The following is a 17,178-nucleotide window of genomic DNA, read 5'->3' as shown; positions in this document are numbered from 1 at the left end:
AGTTGTTCCCAGATCTCTTCCACATCAACGGCCTCCCAGACGCTTGGATTACAGGAGTACGCCACTACTCCCAGCCGGAGAACTGCATTTGAAAGCGTAATAACATGAGCTACACGTAACTCCGATTTCTGTGTCTGACCTACTTTTAATGAAACTGTCGTCGATTTACTTACTACTATCGCTGCTGGACGAAGCAGATCAGGTGAAAACCATCAGTATTCTTGTAACGAAGAGGTAATGGAAATTTAGGTAAAACAATATCAAAAAAGGTTGTGTGGTGGAGCGACACGTACAGTTGGCTCTTCCTAGATGATCATTGCTGCACGGAATAATTGTTAAGGCACCGACGCCTTCAGGAGTTTTGCTTGCAGTATATTCCGCAATCTTTTCGTTATGAGTTGGTGTTTCGGATTCCCGATGTTCTTTTGTTTAGTGCATTTGCCTTCCCTTGACACTGAGAAAGCACATGACGAAAGTGAAACACCACCGTCTGTTCATCTGCAGAGCGCGATGAAATTATTCACTCTATATTCATTGCCTTTCATATTCTTCCCATCAGTGGTGAGCGCTGCCTTCAGAAAGCGCTTTTGTTTCTGATTTACATGGAAGTTAGTGTTCCTCGGAGCTGGACTGCTTGGGATTAGCTTCATTGCTACTGGCAGGTGGCTCGTTGGTCTAGGGGTATGATTCCTGCTTTGGGTGCAGGAGGTCCCGGGTTCAAATCCCGGACGAGCCCTACCGTTTTGACCGTGCTGAAGAGTAGGTGGAGCTCACCCACGTTTGCAGCTCTGCAATGAAGAATAGATGCCTGCCGCAGCACGCTTTGTGTAGCACTACGGTGATGAAGGGACCGTTTGATATGGCAAGAATCTGACACCAGTAAATTACATGGGTCGATTGCTGTAGAAGAGCCGACAGTAATCTTGCATGCAACGGAAAACAAAGGTTGTCTTTGCAGAACATGTGCACCGTGAGTGGAGACGAACCTCAATCGTGGAGCAGTCTACCTTCATCTGGTTAGCGACGACAACAACCAAAGGGTGGGATACAAGACTGAGCGTAGTTAAGAGTTTCTCACTATTAGTTACGTTCACACTTCAACGGAGCTGTGACAAGGCGAGTGCAGTGAGCTCAGGAAAGCCAGTATGAAGCGCACTTGAAGTAGTCCTGAAGAAATGGATTATAAACTTTGCCGGCCAGAATGGAGCTACGAGCGTTCTGAGTTACTGAATACCGGTACACTATGGGAGCAAGAGCATTTGACAGTAAAATGAAGCGATATCCGTGTAGCACACGACATTTATTATCCATGCATACGCAGACGTGACGTTATCTCGGAAATGGAATCCGAAAAGGGGTTTAAAAAAAGTCGTGTTTCCGCCCGGGATCGAACAGGGGACCTTCTGCGTGTAAAGCAGACGTGATAACCGCTACACCACGGAAACGACGGCTCTTCGGCTGTTCTGCCTAGAAACCCGTAGTGGCAACAGATTTTTCCTGCGTAAGCAAAGGCATCGCCTACGAGCTCCCTCCGATTCTAGAAGTTGCTATTGTAAAAGACATCGATGAAAACAATCAAACCGCAACAGCCAGGGAAAACGCTGGGTGAGCGGCAGCTCTGCATGGTGATACCAAGAACGGAGGCGTCAGTCATGTGCAGCGCTTAGACGCTACGAACAGGCTCGTTGGTCTAGGGGTATGATTCCTGCTTCGGGTGCAGGAGGTCCCGGGTTCAAATCCCGGACGAGCCCTTGCGTTTTGTGCAAACGTGTGGCAACTACCGTCATGCCGGCGGCTGTTCCGCGCATTTCCAGCCCTCCAGGTAAGCACAAAAACCAAGTAGCCGGTTCTGAAAGAGTTTCATGTATCATCTGAGCCCTGGTGGTGGGCCGTTTGAAATTGATTTAAATGGTCACAGTAGAGATTGTAGCAAGGGTCTTGTTGAGTGCGACGAAAAAGTGTTTCCGCCCGGAATCTAACCGGGGACCTTCTGCGTGTTAGGCAGACGTGATAACCGCTACACCACGGAAACTGCTACGCTCTGTGCTCCACATCTGACACAACTTGTAGGACGATCGCAACTTTGGCGTAAAAATCACTTTGCGGAAACGCACAATGCAGGTATTTCGCATTCGTATGCAACAATCGACAGCACCCTTGCCTGTCTGAATGCCATCACGAATGAGAGCCCAAGAAGTCGTCGGAAATGCTCGCGGCCGAGTCCTCAGCAGCATCAGCTTCTCATTCTTTCCATACGAGGTACCGTCAATTCGCGCAGTCGCTATTGCAAATGATGTCACCAAAAGCAATCACTTCGTTAGCGGCGAGGAGCCTGGGCTCAGCGGTAGCTCTACATGGAGGCACCAGCAGCTCCGACAGGCCACCGCTGGCGCGCCGGCGCCCGGACCCACGACCGTCAATGACGCTGCAGTCGATGCACTTCTTAATATCGCTTTTGGAAGAAGGAAACCAGGTGTAAATCACACAGTATTTCACTGATGATCTGGAAACGCAAGTTTAGAATAAGTAGAACATTATATAAAATGTGTTGTGTGGTCGAGCGACACCCACGCCTCGCTCTCGCCAGATTATCGTTGCTGCACGGAATGATTGTTAAGGCACCGACGGCTTCAGAGTTCGTCTTCTCGAAGTTTTGCTTTTGCAGTACATTCCGCAATCTTTTCGTTATGAGTCGTCTGTTTCGGTTTCCCGATGTAGTTTTGCTCACTGCTCTCGACTTCTCTTAACCCCGAGCCACCACTAGCCGAAAATTCCGCACTGCTATCTGGTCAATCTGCAGAGCTCGATGAAGGCGTCGCGGTCGTTCCTGAGCTGATGAAACGGCCGAATCTGTAGTTGTTCCCAGATCTCTTCCACAACAACGGCCTCCCAGACGCTTGGATTACAGGAGTACGCCACTACTCCCAGCCGGAGAACTGCATTTGAAAGCGTAATAACATGAGCTACACGTAACTCCGATTTCTGTGTCTGACCTACTTTTAATGCAACTGTCGTCGATTTACTTACTACTATCGCTGCTGGACGAAGCAGATCAGGTGAAAACCATCAGTATTCTTGTAACGAAGAGGTAATGGAAATTTAGGTAAAACAATATCAAAAAAAGTTGTGTGGTGGAGCGACACGTACAGTTGGCTCTTCCTAGATGATCATTGCTGCACGGAATAATTGTTAAGGCACCGACGCCTTCAGGAGTGGTCTTCTGGAAGTTTTGCTTGCAGTATATTCCGCAATCTTTTCGTTATGAGTTGGTGTTTCGGATTCCCGATGTTCTTTTGTTTAGTGCATTTGCCTTCCCTTGACACTGAGAAAGCACATGACGAAAGTGAAACACCACCGTCTGTTCATCTGCAGAGCGCGATGAAATTATTCACTCTATATTCATTGCCTTTCATATTCTTCCCATCAGTGGTGAGCGCTGCCTTCAGAAAGCGCTTTTGTTTCTGATTTACATGGAAGTTAGTGTTCCTCGGAGCTGGACTGCTTGGGATTAGCTTCATTGCTACTGGCAGGTGGCTCGTTGGTCTAGGGGTATGATTCCTGCTTTGGGTGCAGGAGGTCCCGGGTTCAAATCCCGGACGAGCCCTACCGTTTTGACCGTGCTGAAGAGTAGGTGGAGCTCACCCACGTTTGCAGCTCTGCAATGAAGAATAGATGCCTGCCGCAGCACGCTTTGTGTAGCACTACGGTGATGAAGGGACCGTTTGATATGGCAAGAATCTGACACCAGTAAATTACATGGGTCGATTGCTGTAGAAGAGCCGACAGTAATCTTGCATGCAACGGAAAACAAAGGTTGTCTTTGCAGAACATGTGCACCGTGAGTGGAGACGAACCTCAATCGTGGAGCAGTCTACCTTCATCTGGTTAGCGACGACAACAACCAAAGGGTGGGATACAAGACTGAGCGTAGTTAAGAGTTTCTCACTATTAGTTACGTTCACACTTCAACGGAGCTGTGACAAGGCGAGTGCAGTGAGCTCAGGAAAGCCAGTATGAAGCGCACTTGAAGTAGTCCTGAAGAAATGGATTATAAACTTTGCCGGCCAGAATGGAGCTACGAGCGTTCTGAGTTACTGAATACCGGTACACTATGGGAGCAAGAGCATTTGACAGTAAAATGAAGCGATATCCGTGTAGCACACGACATTTATTATCCATGCATACGCAGACGTGACGTTATCTCGGAAATGGAATCCGAAAAGGGGTTTAAAAAAAGTCGTGTTTCCGCCCGGGATCGAACCGGGGACCTTCTGCGTGTAAAGCAGACGTGATAACCGCTACACCACGGAAACGACGGCTCTTCGGCTGTTCTGCCTAGAAACCCGTAGTGGCAACAGATTTTTCCTGCGTAAGCAAAGGCATCGCCTACGAGCTCCCTCCGATTCTAGAAGTTGCTATTGTAAAAGACATCGATGAAAACAATCAAACCGCAACAGCCAGGGAAAACGCTGGGTGAGCGGCAGCTCTGCATGGTGATACCAAGAACGGAGGCGTCAGTCATGTGCAGCGCTTAGACGCTACGAACAGGCTCGTTGGTCTAGGGGTATGATTCCTGCTTCGGGTGCAGGAGGTCCCGGGTTCAAATCCCGGACGAGCCCTTGCGTTTTGTGCAAACGTGTGGCAACTACCGTCATGCCGGCGGCTGTTCCGCGCATTTCCAGCCCTCCAGGTAAGCACAAAAACCAAGTAGCCGGTTCTGAAAGAGTTTCATGTATCATCTGAGCCCTGGTGGTGGGCCGTTTGAAATTGATTTAAATGGTCACAGTAGAGATTGTAGCAAGGGTCTTGTTGAGTGCGACGAAAAAGTGTTTCCGCCCGGAATCTAACCGGGGACCTTCTGCGTGTTAGGCAGACGTGATAACCGCTACACCACGGAAACTGCTACGCTCTGTGCTCCACATCTGACACAACTTGTAGGACGATCGCAACTTTGGCGTAAAAATCACTTTGCGGAAACGCACAATGCAGGTATTTCGCATTCGTATGCAACAATCGACAGCACCCTTGCCTGTCTGAATGCCATCACGAATGAGAGCCCAAGAAGTCGTCGGAAATGCTCGCGGCCGAGTCCTCAGCAGCATCAGCTTCTCATTCTTTCCATACGAGGTACCGTCAATTCGCGCAGTCGCTATTGCAAATGATGTCACCAAAAGCAATCACTTCGTTAGCGGCGAGGAGCCTGGGCTCAGCGGTAGCTCTACATGGAGGCACCAGCAGCTCCGACAGGCCACCGCTGGCGCGCCGGCGCCCGGACCCACGACCGTCAATGACGCTGCAGTCGATGCACTTCTTAATATCGCTTTTGGAAGAAGGAAACCAGGTGTAAATCACACAGTATTTCACTGATGATCTGGAAACGCAAGTTTAGAATAAGTAGAACATTATATAAAATGTGTTGTGTGGTCGAGCGACACCCACGCCTCGCTCTCGCCAGATTATCGTTGCTGCACGGAATGATTGTTAAGGCACCGACGGCTTCAGAGTTCGTCTTCTCGAAGTTTTGCTTTTGCAGTACATTCCGCAATCTTTTCGTTATGAGTCGTCTGTTTCGGTTTCCCGATGTAGTTTTGCTCACTGCTCTCGACTTCTCTTAACCCCGAGCCACCACTAGCCGAAAATTCCGCACTGCTATCTGGTCAATCTGCAGAGCTCGATGAAGGCGTCGCGGTCGTTCCTGAGCTGATGAAACGGCCGAATCTGTAGTTGTTCCCAGATCTCTTCCACAACAACGGCCTCCCAGACGCTTGGATTACAGGAGTACGCCACTACTCCCAGCCGGAGAACTGCATTTGAAAGCGTAATAACATGAGCTACACGTAACTCCGATTTCTGTGTCTGACCTACTTTTAATGAAACTGTCGTCGATTTACTTACTACTATCGCTGCTGGACGAAGCAGATCAGGTGAAAACCATCAGTATTCTTGTAACGAAGAGGTAATGGAAATTTAGGTAAAACAATATCAAAAAAAGTTGTGTGGTGGAGCGACACGTACAGTTGGCTCTTCCTAGATGATCATTGCTGCACGCAATAATTGTTAAGGCACCGACGCCTTCAGGAGTGGTCTTCTGGAAGTTTTGCTTGCAGTATATTCCGCAATCTTTTCGTTATGAGTTGGTGTTTCGGATTCCCGATGTTCTTTTGTTTAGTGCATTTGCCTTCCCTTGACACTGAGAAAGCACATGACGAAAGTGAAACACCACCGTCTGTTCATCTGCAGAGCGCGATGAAATTATTCACTCTATATTCATTGCCTTTCATATTCTTCCCATCAGTGGTGAGCGCTGCCTTCAGAAAGCGCTTTTGTTTCTGATTTACATGGAAGTTAGTGTTCCTCGGAGCTGGACTGCTTGGGATTAGCTTCATTGCTACTGGCAGGTGGCTCGTTGGTCTAGGGGTATGATTCCTGCTTTGGGTGCAGGAGGTCCCGGGTTCAAATCCCGGACGAGCCCTACCGTTTTGACCGTGCTGAAGAGTAGGTGGAGCTCACCCACGTTTGCAGCTCTGCAATGAAGAATAGATGCCTGCCGCAGCACGCTTTGTGTAGCACTACGGTGATGAAGGGACCGTTTGATATGGCAAGAATCTGACACCAGTAAATTACATGGGTCGATTGCTGTAGAAGAGCCGACAGTAATCTTGCATGCAACGGAAAACAAAGGTTGTCTTTGCAGAACATGTGCACCGTGAGTGGAGACGAACCTCAATCGTGGAGCAGTCTACCTTCATCTGGTTAGCGACGACAACAACCAAAGGGTGGGATACAAGACTGAGCGTAGTTAAGAGTTTCTCACTATTAGTTACGTTCACACTTCAACGGAGCTGTGACAAGGCGAGTGCAGTGAGCTCAGGAAAGCCAGTATGAAGCGCACTTGAAGTAGTCCTGAAGAAATGGATTATAAACTTTGCCGGCCAGAATGGAGCTACGAGCGTTCTGAGTTACTGAATACCGGTACACTATGGGAGCAAGAGCATTTGACAGTAAAATGAAGCGATATCCGTGTAGCACACGACATTTATTATCCATGCATACGCAGACGTGACGTTATCTCGGAAATGGAATCCGAAAAGGGGTTTAAAAAAAGTCGTGTTTCCGCCCGGGATCGAACAGGGGACCTTCTGCGTGTAAAGCAGACGTGATAACCGCTACACCACGGAAACGACGGCTCTTCGGCTGTTCTGCCTAGAAACCCGTAGTGGCAACAGATTTTTCCTGCGTAAGCAAAGGCATCGCCTACGAGCTCCCTCCGATTCTAGAAGTTGCTATTGTAAAAGACATCGATGAAAACAATCAAACCGCAACAGCCAGGGAAAACGCTGGGTGAGCGGCAGCTCTGCATGGTGATACCAAGAACGGAGGCGTCAGTCATGTGCAGCGCTTAGACGCTACGAACAGGCTCGTTGGTCTAGGGGTATGATTCCTGCTTCGGGTGCAGGAGGTCCCGGGTTCAAATCCCGGACGAGCCCTTGCGTTTTGTGCAAACGTGTGGCAACTACCGTCATGCCGGCGGCTGTTCCGCGCATTTCCAGCCCTCCAGGTAAGCACAAAAACCAAGTAGCCGGTTCTGAAAGAGTTTCATGTATCATCTGAGCCCTGGTGGTGGGCCGTTTGAAATTGATTTAAATGGTCACAGTAGAGATTGTAGCAAGGGTCTTGTTGAGTGCGACGAAAAAGTGTTTCCGCCCGGAATCTAACCGGGGACCTTCTGCGTGTTAGGCAGACGTGATAACCGCTACACCACGGAAACTGCTACGCTCTGTGCTCCACATCTGACACAACTTGTAGGACGATCGCAACTTTGGCGTAAAAATCACTTTGCGGAAACGCACAATGCAGGTATTTCGCATTCGTATGCAACAATCGACAGCACCCTTGCCTGTCTGAATGCCATCACGAATGAGAGCCCAAGAAGTCGTCGGAAATGCTCGCGGCCGAGTCCTCAGCAGCATCAGCTTCTCATTCTTTCCATACGAGGTACCGTCAATTCGCGCAGTCGCTATTGCAAATGATGTCACCAAAAGCAATCACTTCGTTAGCGGCGAGGAGCCTGGGCTCAGCGGTAGCTCTACATGGAGGCACCAGCAGCTCCGACAGGCCACCGCTGGCGCGCCGGCGCCCGGACCCACGACCGTCAATGACGCTGCAGTCGATGCACTTCTTAATATCGCTTTTGGAAGAAGGAAACCAGGTGTAAATCACACAGTATTTCACTGATGATCTGGAAACGCAAGTTTAGAATAAGTAGAACATTATATAAAATGTGTTGTGTGGTCGAGCGACACCCACGCCTCGCTCTCGCCAGATTATCGTTGCTGCACGGAATGATTGTTAAGGCACCGACGGCTTCAGAGTTCGTCTTCTCGAAGTTTTGCTTTTGCAGTACATTCCGCAATCTTTTCGTTATGAGTCGTCTGTTTCGGTTTCCCGATGTAGTTTTGCTCACTGCTCTCGACTTCTCTTAACCCCGAGCCACCACTAGCCGAAAATTCCGCACTGCTATCTGGTCAATCTGCAGAGCTCGATGAAGGCGTCGCGGTCGTTCCTGAGCTGATGAAACGGCCGAATCTGTAGTTGTTCCCAGATCTCTTCCACAACAACGGCCTCCCAGACGCTTGGATTACAGGAGTACGCCACTACTCCCAGCCGGAGAACTGCATTTGAAAGCGTAATAACATGAGCTACACGTAACTCCGATTTCTGTGTCTGACCTACTTTTAATGCAACTGTCGTCGATTTACTTACTACTATCGCTGCTGGACGAAGCAGATCAGGTGAAAACCATCAGTATTCTTGTAACGAAGAGGTAATGGAAATTTAGGTAAAACAATATCAAAAAAAGTTGTGTGGTGGAGCGACACGTACAGTTGGCTCTTCCTAGATGATCATTGCTGCACGGAATAATTGTTAAGGCACCGACGCCTTCAGGAGTGGTCTTCTGGAAGTTTTGCTTGCAGTATATTCCGCAATCTTTTCGTTATGAGTTGGTGTTTCGGATTCCCGATGTTCTTTTGTTTAGTGCATTTGCCTTCCCTTGACACTGAGAAAGCACATGACGAAAGTGAAACACCACCGTCTGTTCATCTGCAGAGCGCGATGAAATTATTCACTCTATATTCATTGCCTTTCATATTCTTCCCATCAGTGGTGAGCGCTGCCTTCAGAAAGCGCTTTTGTTTCTGATTTACATGGAAGTTAGTGTTCCTCGGAGCTGGACTGCTTGGGATTAGCTTCATTGCTACTGGCAGGTGGCTCGTTGGTCTAGGGGTATGATTCCTGCTTTGGGTGCAGGAGGTCCCGGGTTCAAATCCCGGACGAGCCCTACCGTTTTGACCGTGCTGAAGAGTAGGTGGAGCTCACCCACGTTTGCAGCTCTGCAATGAAGAATAGATGCCTGCCGCAGCACGCTTTGTGTAGCACTACGGTGATGAAGGGACCGTTTGATATGGCAAGAATCTGACACCAGTAAATTACATGGGTCGATTGCTGTAGAAGAGCCGACAGTAATCTTGCATGCAACGGAAAACAAAGGTTGTCTTTGCAGAACATGTGCACCGTGAGTGGAGACGAACCTCAATCGTGGAGCAGTCTACCTTCATCTGGTTAGCGACGACAACAACCAAAGGGTGGGATACAAGACTGAGCGTAGTTAAGAGTTTCTCACTATTAGTTACGTTCACACTTCAACGGAGCTGTGACAAGGCGAGTGCAGTGAGCTCAGGAAAGCCAGTATGAAGCGCACTTGAAGTAGTCCTGAAGAAATGGATTATAAACTTTGCCGGCCAGAATGGAGCTACGAGCGTTCTGAGTTACTGAATACCGGTACACTATGGGAGCAAGAGCATTTGACAGTAAAATGAAGCGATATCCGTGTAGCACACGACATTTATTATCCATGCATACGCAGACGTGACGTTATCTCGGAAATGGAATCCGAAAAGGGGTTTAAAAAAAGTCGTGTTTCCGCCCGGGATCGAACCGGGGACCTTCTGCGTGTAAAGCAGACGTGATAACCGCTACACCACGGAAACGACGGCTCTTCGGCTGTTCTGCCTAGAAACCCGTAGTGGCAACAGATTTTTCCTGCGTAAGCAAAGGCATCGCCTACGAGCTCCCTCCGATTCTAGAAGTTGCTATTGTAAAAGACATCGATGAAAACAATCAAACCGCAACAGCCAGGGAAAACGCTGGGTGAGCGGCAGCTCTGCATGGTGATACCAAGAACGGAGGCGTCAGTCATGTGCAGCGCTTAGACGCTACGAACAGGCTCGTTGGTCTAGGGGTATGATTCCTGCTTCGGGTGCAGGAGGTCCCGGGTTCAAATCCCGGACGAGCCCTTGCGTTTTGTGCAAACGTGTGGCAACTACCGTCATGCCGGCGGCTGTTCCGCGCATTTCCAGCCCTCCAGGTAAGCACAAAAACCAAGTAGCCGGTTCTGAAAGAGTTTCATGTATCATCTGAGCCCTGGTGGTGGGCCGTTTGAAATTGATTTAAATGGTCACAGTAGAGATTGTAGCAAGGGTCTTGTTGAGTGCGACGAAAAAGTGTTTCCGCCCGGAATCTAACCGGGGACCTTCTGCGTGTTAGGCAGACGTGATAACCGCTACACCACGGAAACTGCTACGCTCTGTGCTCCACATCTGACACAACTTGTAGGACGATCGCAACTTTGGCGTAAAAATCACTTTGCGGAAACGCACAATGCAGGTATTTCGCATTCGTATGCAACAATCGACAGCACCCTTGCCTGTCTGAATGCCATCACGAATGAGAGCCCAAGAAGTCGTCGGAAATGCTCGCGGCCGAGTCCTCAGCAGCATCAGCTTCTCATTCTTTCCATACGAGGTACCGTCAATTCGCGCAGTCGCTATTGCAAATGATGTCACCAAAAGCAATCACTTCGTTAGCGGCGAGGAGCCTGGGCTCAGCGGTAGCTCTACATGGAGGCACCAGCAGCTCCGACAGGCCACCGCTGGCGCGCCGGCGCCCGGACCCACGACCGTCAATGACGCTGCAGTCGATGCACTTCTTAATATCGCTTTTGGAAGAAGGAAACCAGGTGTAAATCACACAGTATTTCACTGATGATCTGGAAACGCAAGTTTAGAATAAGTAGAACATTATATAAAATGTGTTGTGTGGTCGAGCGACACCCACGCCTCGCTCTCGCCAGATTATCGTTGCTGCACGGAATGATTGTTAAGGCACCGACGGCTTCAGAGTTCGTCTTCTCGAAGTTTTGCTTTTGCAGTACATTCCGCAATCTTTTCGTTATGAGTCGTCTGTTTCGGTTTCCCGATGTAGTTTTGCTCACTGCTCTCGACTTCTCTTAACCCCGAGCCACCACTAGCCGAAAATTCCGCACTGCTATCTGGTCAATCTGCAGAGCTCGATGAAGGCGTCGCGGTCGTTCCTGAGCTGATGAAACGGCCGAATCTGTAGTTGTTCCCAGATCTCTTCCACAACAACGGCCTCCCAGACGCTTGGATTACAGGAGTACGCCACTACTCCCAGCCGGAGAACTGCATTTGAAAGCGTAATAACATGAGCTACACGTAACTCCGATTTCTGTGTCTGACCTACTTTTAATGAAACTGTCGTCGATTTACTTACTACTATCGCTGCTGGACGAAGCAGATCAGGTGAAAACCATCAGTATTCTTGTAACGAAGAGGTAATGGAAATTTAGGTAAAACAATATCAAAAAAAGTTGTGTGGTGGAGCGACACGTACAGTTGGCTCTTCCTAGATGATCATTGCTGCACGCAATAATTGTTAAGGCACCGACGCCTTCAGGAGTGGTCTTCTGGAAGTTTTGCTTGCAGTATATTCCGCAATCTTTTCGTTATGAGTTGGTGTTTCGGATTCCCGATGTTCTTTTGTTTAGTGCATTTGCCTTCCCTTGACACTGAGAAAGCACATGACGAAAGTGAAACACCACCGTCTGTTCATCTGCAGAGCGCGATGAAATTATTCACTCTATATTCATTGCCTTTCATATTCTTCCCATCAGTGGTGAGCGCTGCCTTCAGAAAGCGCTTTTGTTTCTGATTTACATGGAAGTTAGTGTTCCTCGGAGCTGGACTGCTTGGGATTAGCTTCATTGCTACTGGCAGGTGGCTCGTTGGTCTAGGGGTATGATTCCTGCTTTGGGTGCAGGAGGTCCCGGGTTCAAATCCCGGACGAGCCCTACCGTTTTGACCGTGCTGAAGAGTAGGTGGAGCTCACCCACGTTTGCAGCTCTGCAATGAAGAATAGATGCCTGCCGCAGCACGCTTTGTGTAGCACTACGGTGATGAAGGGACCGTTTGATATGGCAAGAATCTGACACCAGTAAATTACATGGGTCGATTGCTGTAGAAGAGCCGACAGTAATCTTGCATGCAACGGAAAACAAAGGTTGTCTTTGCAGAACATGTGCACCGTGAGTGGAGACGAACCTCAATCGTGGAGCAGTCTACCTTCATCTGGTTAGCGACGACAACAACCAAAGGGTGGGATACAAGACTGAGCGTAGTTAAGAGTTTCTCACTATTAGTTACGTTCACACTTCAACGGAGCTGTGACAAGGCGAGTGCAGTGAGCTCAGGAAAGCCAGTATGAAGCGCACTTGAAGTAGTCCTGAAGAAATGGATTATAAACTTTGCCGGCCAGAATGGAGCTACGAGCGTTCTGAGTTACTGAATACCGGTACACTATGGGAGCAAGAGCATTTGACAGTAAAATGAAGCGATATCCGTGTAGCACACGACATTTATTATCCATGCATACGCAGACGTGACGTTATCTCGGAAATGGAATCCGAAAAGGGGTTTAAAAAAAGTCGTGTTTCCGCCCGGGATCGAACCGGGGACCTTCTCGAACCGGGGACCTTCTGCGTGTAAAGCAGACGTGATAACCGCTACACCACGGAAACGACGGCTCTGCGGCTGTTCTACCTAGAAACCCGTAGTGGCAACAGATTTTTCCTGCGTAAGCAAAGGCATCGCCTACGAGCTCCCTCCGATTCTAGAAGTTTGCTATTGTAAAAGACATCGATGAAAACAATCAAACCGCAACAGCCAGGGAAAACGCTGGGTGAGCGGCAGCTCTGCATGGTGATACCAAGAACGGAGGCGTCAGTCATGTGCAGCGCTTAGACGCTACGAACAGGCTCGTTGGTCTAGGGGTATGATTCCTGCTTCGGGTGCAGGAGGTCCCGGGTTCAAATCCCGGACGAGCCCTTGCGTTTTGTGCAAACGTGTGGCAACTACCGTCATGCCGGCGGCTGTTCCGCGCATTTCCAGCCCTCCAGGTAAGCACAAAAACCAAGTAGCCGGTTCTGAAAGAGTTTCATGTATCATCTGAGCCCTGGTGGTGGGCCGTTTGAAATTGATTTAAATGGTCACAGTAGAGATTGTAGCAAGGGTCTTGTTGAGTGCGACGAAAAAGTGTTTCCGCCCGGAATCGAACCGGGGACCTTCTGCGTGTTAGGCAGACGTGATAACCGCTACACCACGGAAACTGCTACGCTCTGTGCTCCACATCTGACACAACTTGTAGGACGATCGCAACTTTGGCGTAAAAATCACTTTGCGGAAACGCACAATGCAGGTATTTCGCATTCGTATGCAACAATCGACAGCACCCTTGCCTGTCTGAATGCCATCACGAATGAGACCCCAAGAAGTCGTCGGAAATGCTCGCGGCCGAGTCCTCAGCAGCATCAGCTTCTCATTCTTTCCATACGAGGTACCGTCAATTCGCGCAGTCGCTATTGCAAATGATGTCACCAAAAGCAATCACTTCGTTAGCGGCGAGGAGCCCGGACTCAGCGGTAGCTCTACATGAAGGCACCAGCAGCTCCGTCAGGCCACCGCTGGCGCGCCGGCGCCCGGACCCACGACCGTCAATGACGCTGCAGTCGATGTACTTCTTAATATCGCTTTTGGAAGAAGGAAACCAGGTGTAAATCACACAGTATTTTACTGATGATCTGGAAACGCAAGTTTAGAATAAGTAGAACATTATATAAAATGTGTTATAAAATGTGTTGTGTGGTCGAGCGACACCCACGCCTCGCTCTCGCCAGATTATCGTTGCTGCGCGGAATGATTGTTAAGGCACCGACGGCTTCAGAGTTCGTCTTCTCGAAGTTTTGCTTTTGCAGTACATTCCGCAATCTTTTCGTTATGAGTCGTCTGTTTCGGTTTCCCGATGTAGTTTTGCTCACTGCTCTCGACTTCTCTTAACCCCGAGCCACCACTAGCCGAAAATTCCGCACTGCTATCTGGTCAATCTGCAGAGCTCGATGAAGGCGTCGCGGTCGTTCCTGAGCTGATGAAACGGCCGAATCTGTAGTTGTTCCCAGATCTCTTCCACAACAACGGCCTCCCAGACGCTTGGATTACAGGAGTACGCCACTACTCCCAGCCGGAGAACTGCATTTGAAAGCGTAATAACATGAGCTACACGTAACTCCGATTTCTGTGTCTGACCTACTTTTAATGAAACTGTCGTCGATTTACTTACTACTATCGCTGCTGGACGAAGCAGATCAGGTGAAAACCATCAGTATTCTTGTAACGAAGAGGTAATGGAAATTTAGGTAAAACAATATCAAAAAAAGTTGTGTGGTGGAGCGACACGTACAGTTGGCTCTTCCTAGATGATCATTGCTGCACGGAATAATTGTTAAGGCACCGACGCCTTCAGGAGTGGTCTTCTGGAAGTTTTGCTTGCAGTATATTCCGCAATCTTTTCGTTATGAGTTGGTGTTTCGGATTCCCGATGTTCTTTTGTTTAGTGCACATGCCTTCCCTTGACACTGAGAAAGCACATGACGAAAGTGAAACACCACCGTCTGTTCATCTGCAGAGCGCGATGAAATTATTCACTCTATATTCATTGCCTTTCATATTCTTCCCATCAGTGGTGAGCGCTGCCTTCAGAAAGCGCTTTTGTTTCTGATTTACATGGAAGTTAGTGTTCCTCGGAGCTGGACTGCTTGGGATTAGCTTCATTGCTACTGGCAGGTGGCTCGTTGGTCTAGGGGTATGATTCCTGCTTTGGGTGCAGGAGGTCCCGGGTTCAAATCCCGGACGAGCCCTACCGTTTTGACCGTGCTGAAGAGTAGGTGGAGCTCACCCACGTTTGCAGCTCTGCAATGAAGAATAGATGCCTGCCGCAGCACGCTTTGTGTAGCACTACGGTGATGAAGGGACCGTTTGATATGGCAAGAATCTGACACCAGTAAATTACATGGGTCGATGCTGTAGAAGAGCCGACAGTAATCTTGCATGCAACGGAAAACAAAGGTTGTGTTTGCAGAACATGTGCACCGTGAGTGGAGACGAACCTCAATCGTGGAGCAGTCTACCTTCATCTGATTAGCGACGACAACAACCAAAGGGTGGGATACAAGACTGAGCGTAGTTAAGAGTTTCTCACTATTAGTTACGTTCACACTTCAACAGAGCTGTGACAAGGCGAGTGCAGTGAGCTCAGGAAAGCCAGTATGAAGCGCACTTGAAGTAGTCCTGAAGAAATGGATTATAAACTTTGCCGGCCAGAATGGAGCTACGAGCGTTCTGAGTTACTGAATACCGGTACACTATGGGAGCAAGAGCATTTGACAGTAAAATGAAGCGATATCCGTGTAGCACACGACATTTATTATCCATGCATACGCAGACGTGACGTAATCTCGGAAATGGAATCCGAAAAGGGGTTTAAAAAAAGTCGTGTTTCCGCCCGGGATCGAACCGGGGACCTTCTGCGTGTAAAGCAGACGTGATAACCGCTACACCACGGAAACGACGGCTCTGCGGCTGTTCTACCTAGAAACCCGTAGTGGCAACAGATTTTTCCTGCGTAAGCAAAGGCATCGCCTACGAGCTCCCTCCGATTCTAGAAGTTTGCTATTGTAAAAGACATCGATGAAAACAATCAAACCGCAACAGCCAGGGAAAACGCTGGGTGAGCGGCAGCTCTGCATGGTGATACCAAGAACGGAGGCGTCAGTCATGTGCAGCGCTTAGACGCTACGAACAGGCTCGTTGGTCTAGGGGTATGATTCCTGCTTCGGGTGCAGGAGGTCCCGGGTTCAAATCCCGGACGAGCCCTTGCGTTTTGTGCAAACGTGTGGCAACTACCGTCATGCCGGCGGCTGTTCCGCGCATTTCCAGCCCTCCAGGTAAGCACAAAAACCAAGTAGCCGGTTCTGAAAGAGTTTCATGTATCATCTGAGCCCTGGTGGTGGGCCGTTTGAAATTGATTTAAATGGTCACAGTAGAGATTGTAGCAAGGGTCTTGTTGAGTGCGACGAAAAAGTGTTTCCGCCCGGAATCGAACCGGGGACCTTCTGCGTGTTAGGCAGACGTGATAACCGCTACACCACGGAAACTGCTACGCTCTGTGCTCCACATCTGACACAACTTGTAGGACGATCGCAACTTTGGCGTAAAAATCACTTTGCGGAAACGCACAATGCAGGTATTTCGCATTCGTATGCAACAATCGACAGCACCCTTGCCTGTCTGAATGCCATCACGAATGAGAGCCCAAGAAGTCGTCGGAAATGCTCGCGGCCGAGTCCTCAGCAGCATCAGCTTCTCATTCTTTCCATACGAGGTACCGTCAATTCGCGCAGTCGCTATTGCAAATGATGTCACCAAAAGCAATCACTTCGTTAGCGGCGAGGAGCCCGGACTCAGCGGTAGCTCTACATGAAGGCACCAGCAGCTCCGTCAGGCCACCGCTGGCGCGCCGGCGCCCGGACCCACGACCGTCAATGACGCTGCAGTCGATGTACTTCTTAATATCGCTTTTGGAAGAAGGAAACCAGGTGTAAATCACACAGTATTTTACTGATGATCTGGAAACGCAAGTTTAGAATAAGTAGAACATTATATAAAATGTGTTGTGTGGTCGAGCGACACCCACGCCTCGCTCTCGCCAGATTATCGTTGCTGCACGGAATGATTGTTAAGGCACCGACGGCTTCAGAGTTCGTCTTCTCGAAGTTTTGCTTTTGCAGTACATTCCGCAATCTTTTCGTTATGAGTCGTCTGTTTCGGTTTCCCGATGTAGTTTTGCTCACTGCTCTCGACTTCTCTTAACCCCGAGCCACCACTAGCCGAAAATTCCGCACTGCTATCTGGTCAATCTGCAGAGCTCGAT

At 49.1% G+C, this 17,178-nt stretch overlaps 24 non-coding genes across 24 annotated transcripts; 12 read left to right on the top strand and 12 right to left on the bottom strand.

The window, feature by feature from the left end:
• The first annotated feature begins 664 nt into the window (after positions 1–664).
• On the top strand, positions 665–736 carry Trnap-ugg (transfer RNA proline (anticodon UGG)). Its single transcript has one exon. It is a non-coding gene; the product is annotated as a tRNA-Pro (tRNA).
• A 636-nt stretch (positions 737–1,372) lies between these two features.
• Positions 1,373–1,445, bottom strand: Trnav-uac (transfer RNA valine (anticodon UAC)). The gene has a single exon. It is a non-coding gene; the product is annotated as a tRNA-Val (tRNA).
• A 234-nt stretch (positions 1,446–1,679) lies between these two features.
• Positions 1,680–1,751, top strand: Trnap-cgg (transfer RNA proline (anticodon CGG)). Its single transcript has one exon. It is a non-coding gene; the product is annotated as a tRNA-Pro (tRNA).
• A 208-nt stretch (positions 1,752–1,959) lies between these two features.
• On the bottom strand, positions 1,960–2,032 carry Trnav-aac (transfer RNA valine (anticodon AAC)). Its single transcript has one exon. It is a non-coding gene; the product is annotated as a tRNA-Val (tRNA).
• A 1,500-nt stretch (positions 2,033–3,532) lies between these two features.
• Positions 3,533–3,604, top strand: Trnap-ugg (transfer RNA proline (anticodon UGG)). The gene has a single exon. It is a non-coding gene; the product is annotated as a tRNA-Pro (tRNA).
• A 636-nt stretch (positions 3,605–4,240) lies between these two features.
• Positions 4,241–4,313, bottom strand: Trnav-uac (transfer RNA valine (anticodon UAC)). The gene has a single exon. It is a non-coding gene; the product is annotated as a tRNA-Val (tRNA).
• A 234-nt stretch (positions 4,314–4,547) lies between these two features.
• Positions 4,548–4,619, top strand: Trnap-cgg (transfer RNA proline (anticodon CGG)). Its single transcript has one exon. It is a non-coding gene; the product is annotated as a tRNA-Pro (tRNA).
• Positions 4,620–4,827: 208 nt separating this feature from the next.
• Positions 4,828–4,900, bottom strand: Trnav-aac (transfer RNA valine (anticodon AAC)). The gene has a single exon. It is a non-coding gene; the product is annotated as a tRNA-Val (tRNA).
• A 1,500-nt stretch (positions 4,901–6,400) lies between these two features.
• Positions 6,401–6,472, top strand: Trnap-ugg (transfer RNA proline (anticodon UGG)). The gene has a single exon. It is a non-coding gene; the product is annotated as a tRNA-Pro (tRNA).
• Positions 6,473–7,108: 636 nt separating this feature from the next.
• On the bottom strand, positions 7,109–7,181 carry Trnav-uac (transfer RNA valine (anticodon UAC)). Its single transcript has one exon. It is a non-coding gene; the product is annotated as a tRNA-Val (tRNA).
• Positions 7,182–7,415: 234 nt separating this feature from the next.
• On the top strand, positions 7,416–7,487 carry Trnap-cgg (transfer RNA proline (anticodon CGG)). Its single transcript has one exon. It is a non-coding gene; the product is annotated as a tRNA-Pro (tRNA).
• A 208-nt stretch (positions 7,488–7,695) lies between these two features.
• Trnav-aac (transfer RNA valine (anticodon AAC)) lies at positions 7,696–7,768 on the bottom strand. The gene has a single exon. It is a non-coding gene; the product is annotated as a tRNA-Val (tRNA).
• A 1,500-nt stretch (positions 7,769–9,268) lies between these two features.
• Positions 9,269–9,340, top strand: Trnap-ugg (transfer RNA proline (anticodon UGG)). Its single transcript has one exon. It is a non-coding gene; the product is annotated as a tRNA-Pro (tRNA).
• Positions 9,341–9,976: 636 nt separating this feature from the next.
• Positions 9,977–10,049, bottom strand: Trnav-uac (transfer RNA valine (anticodon UAC)). The gene has a single exon. It is a non-coding gene; the product is annotated as a tRNA-Val (tRNA).
• Positions 10,050–10,283: 234 nt separating this feature from the next.
• Trnap-cgg (transfer RNA proline (anticodon CGG)) lies at positions 10,284–10,355 on the top strand. Its single transcript has one exon. It is a non-coding gene; the product is annotated as a tRNA-Pro (tRNA).
• A 208-nt stretch (positions 10,356–10,563) lies between these two features.
• Trnav-aac (transfer RNA valine (anticodon AAC)) lies at positions 10,564–10,636 on the bottom strand. The gene has a single exon. It is a non-coding gene; the product is annotated as a tRNA-Val (tRNA).
• Positions 10,637–12,136: 1,500 nt separating this feature from the next.
• Trnap-ugg (transfer RNA proline (anticodon UGG)) lies at positions 12,137–12,208 on the top strand. The gene has a single exon. It is a non-coding gene; the product is annotated as a tRNA-Pro (tRNA).
• A 636-nt stretch (positions 12,209–12,844) lies between these two features.
• Positions 12,845–12,934, bottom strand: Trnav-uac (transfer RNA valine (anticodon UAC)). The gene has a single exon. It is a non-coding gene; the product is annotated as a tRNA-Val (tRNA).
• A 235-nt stretch (positions 12,935–13,169) lies between these two features.
• On the top strand, positions 13,170–13,241 carry Trnap-cgg (transfer RNA proline (anticodon CGG)). Its single transcript has one exon. It is a non-coding gene; the product is annotated as a tRNA-Pro (tRNA).
• Positions 13,242–13,449: 208 nt separating this feature from the next.
• Positions 13,450–13,522, bottom strand: Trnav-aac (transfer RNA valine (anticodon AAC)). The gene has a single exon. It is a non-coding gene; the product is annotated as a tRNA-Val (tRNA).
• Positions 13,523–15,034: 1,512 nt separating this feature from the next.
• Positions 15,035–15,106, top strand: Trnap-ugg (transfer RNA proline (anticodon UGG)). The gene has a single exon. It is a non-coding gene; the product is annotated as a tRNA-Pro (tRNA).
• Positions 15,107–15,741: 635 nt separating this feature from the next.
• On the bottom strand, positions 15,742–15,814 carry Trnav-uac (transfer RNA valine (anticodon UAC)). The gene has a single exon. It is a non-coding gene; the product is annotated as a tRNA-Val (tRNA).
• Positions 15,815–16,049: 235 nt separating this feature from the next.
• Trnap-cgg (transfer RNA proline (anticodon CGG)) lies at positions 16,050–16,121 on the top strand. The gene has a single exon. It is a non-coding gene; the product is annotated as a tRNA-Pro (tRNA).
• A 208-nt stretch (positions 16,122–16,329) lies between these two features.
• Positions 16,330–16,402, bottom strand: Trnav-aac (transfer RNA valine (anticodon AAC)). The gene has a single exon. It is a non-coding gene; the product is annotated as a tRNA-Val (tRNA).
• Between the last annotated feature and the right edge of the window lie 776 nt (positions 16,403–17,178).

Source organism: Schistocerca cancellata, unplaced genomic scaffold, assembly GCF_023864275.1.
Source record: "Schistocerca cancellata isolate TAMUIC-IGC-003103 unplaced genomic scaffold, iqSchCanc2.1 HiC_scaffold_630, whole genome shotgun sequence".
NCBI classification, from domain to species: domain Eukaryota; kingdom Metazoa; phylum Arthropoda; class Insecta; order Orthoptera; family Acrididae; genus Schistocerca; species Schistocerca cancellata.
The sequence above is the reverse complement of the archived record's forward strand: the minus strand, read 5'-3'. Positions and strand labels throughout refer to the sequence as shown.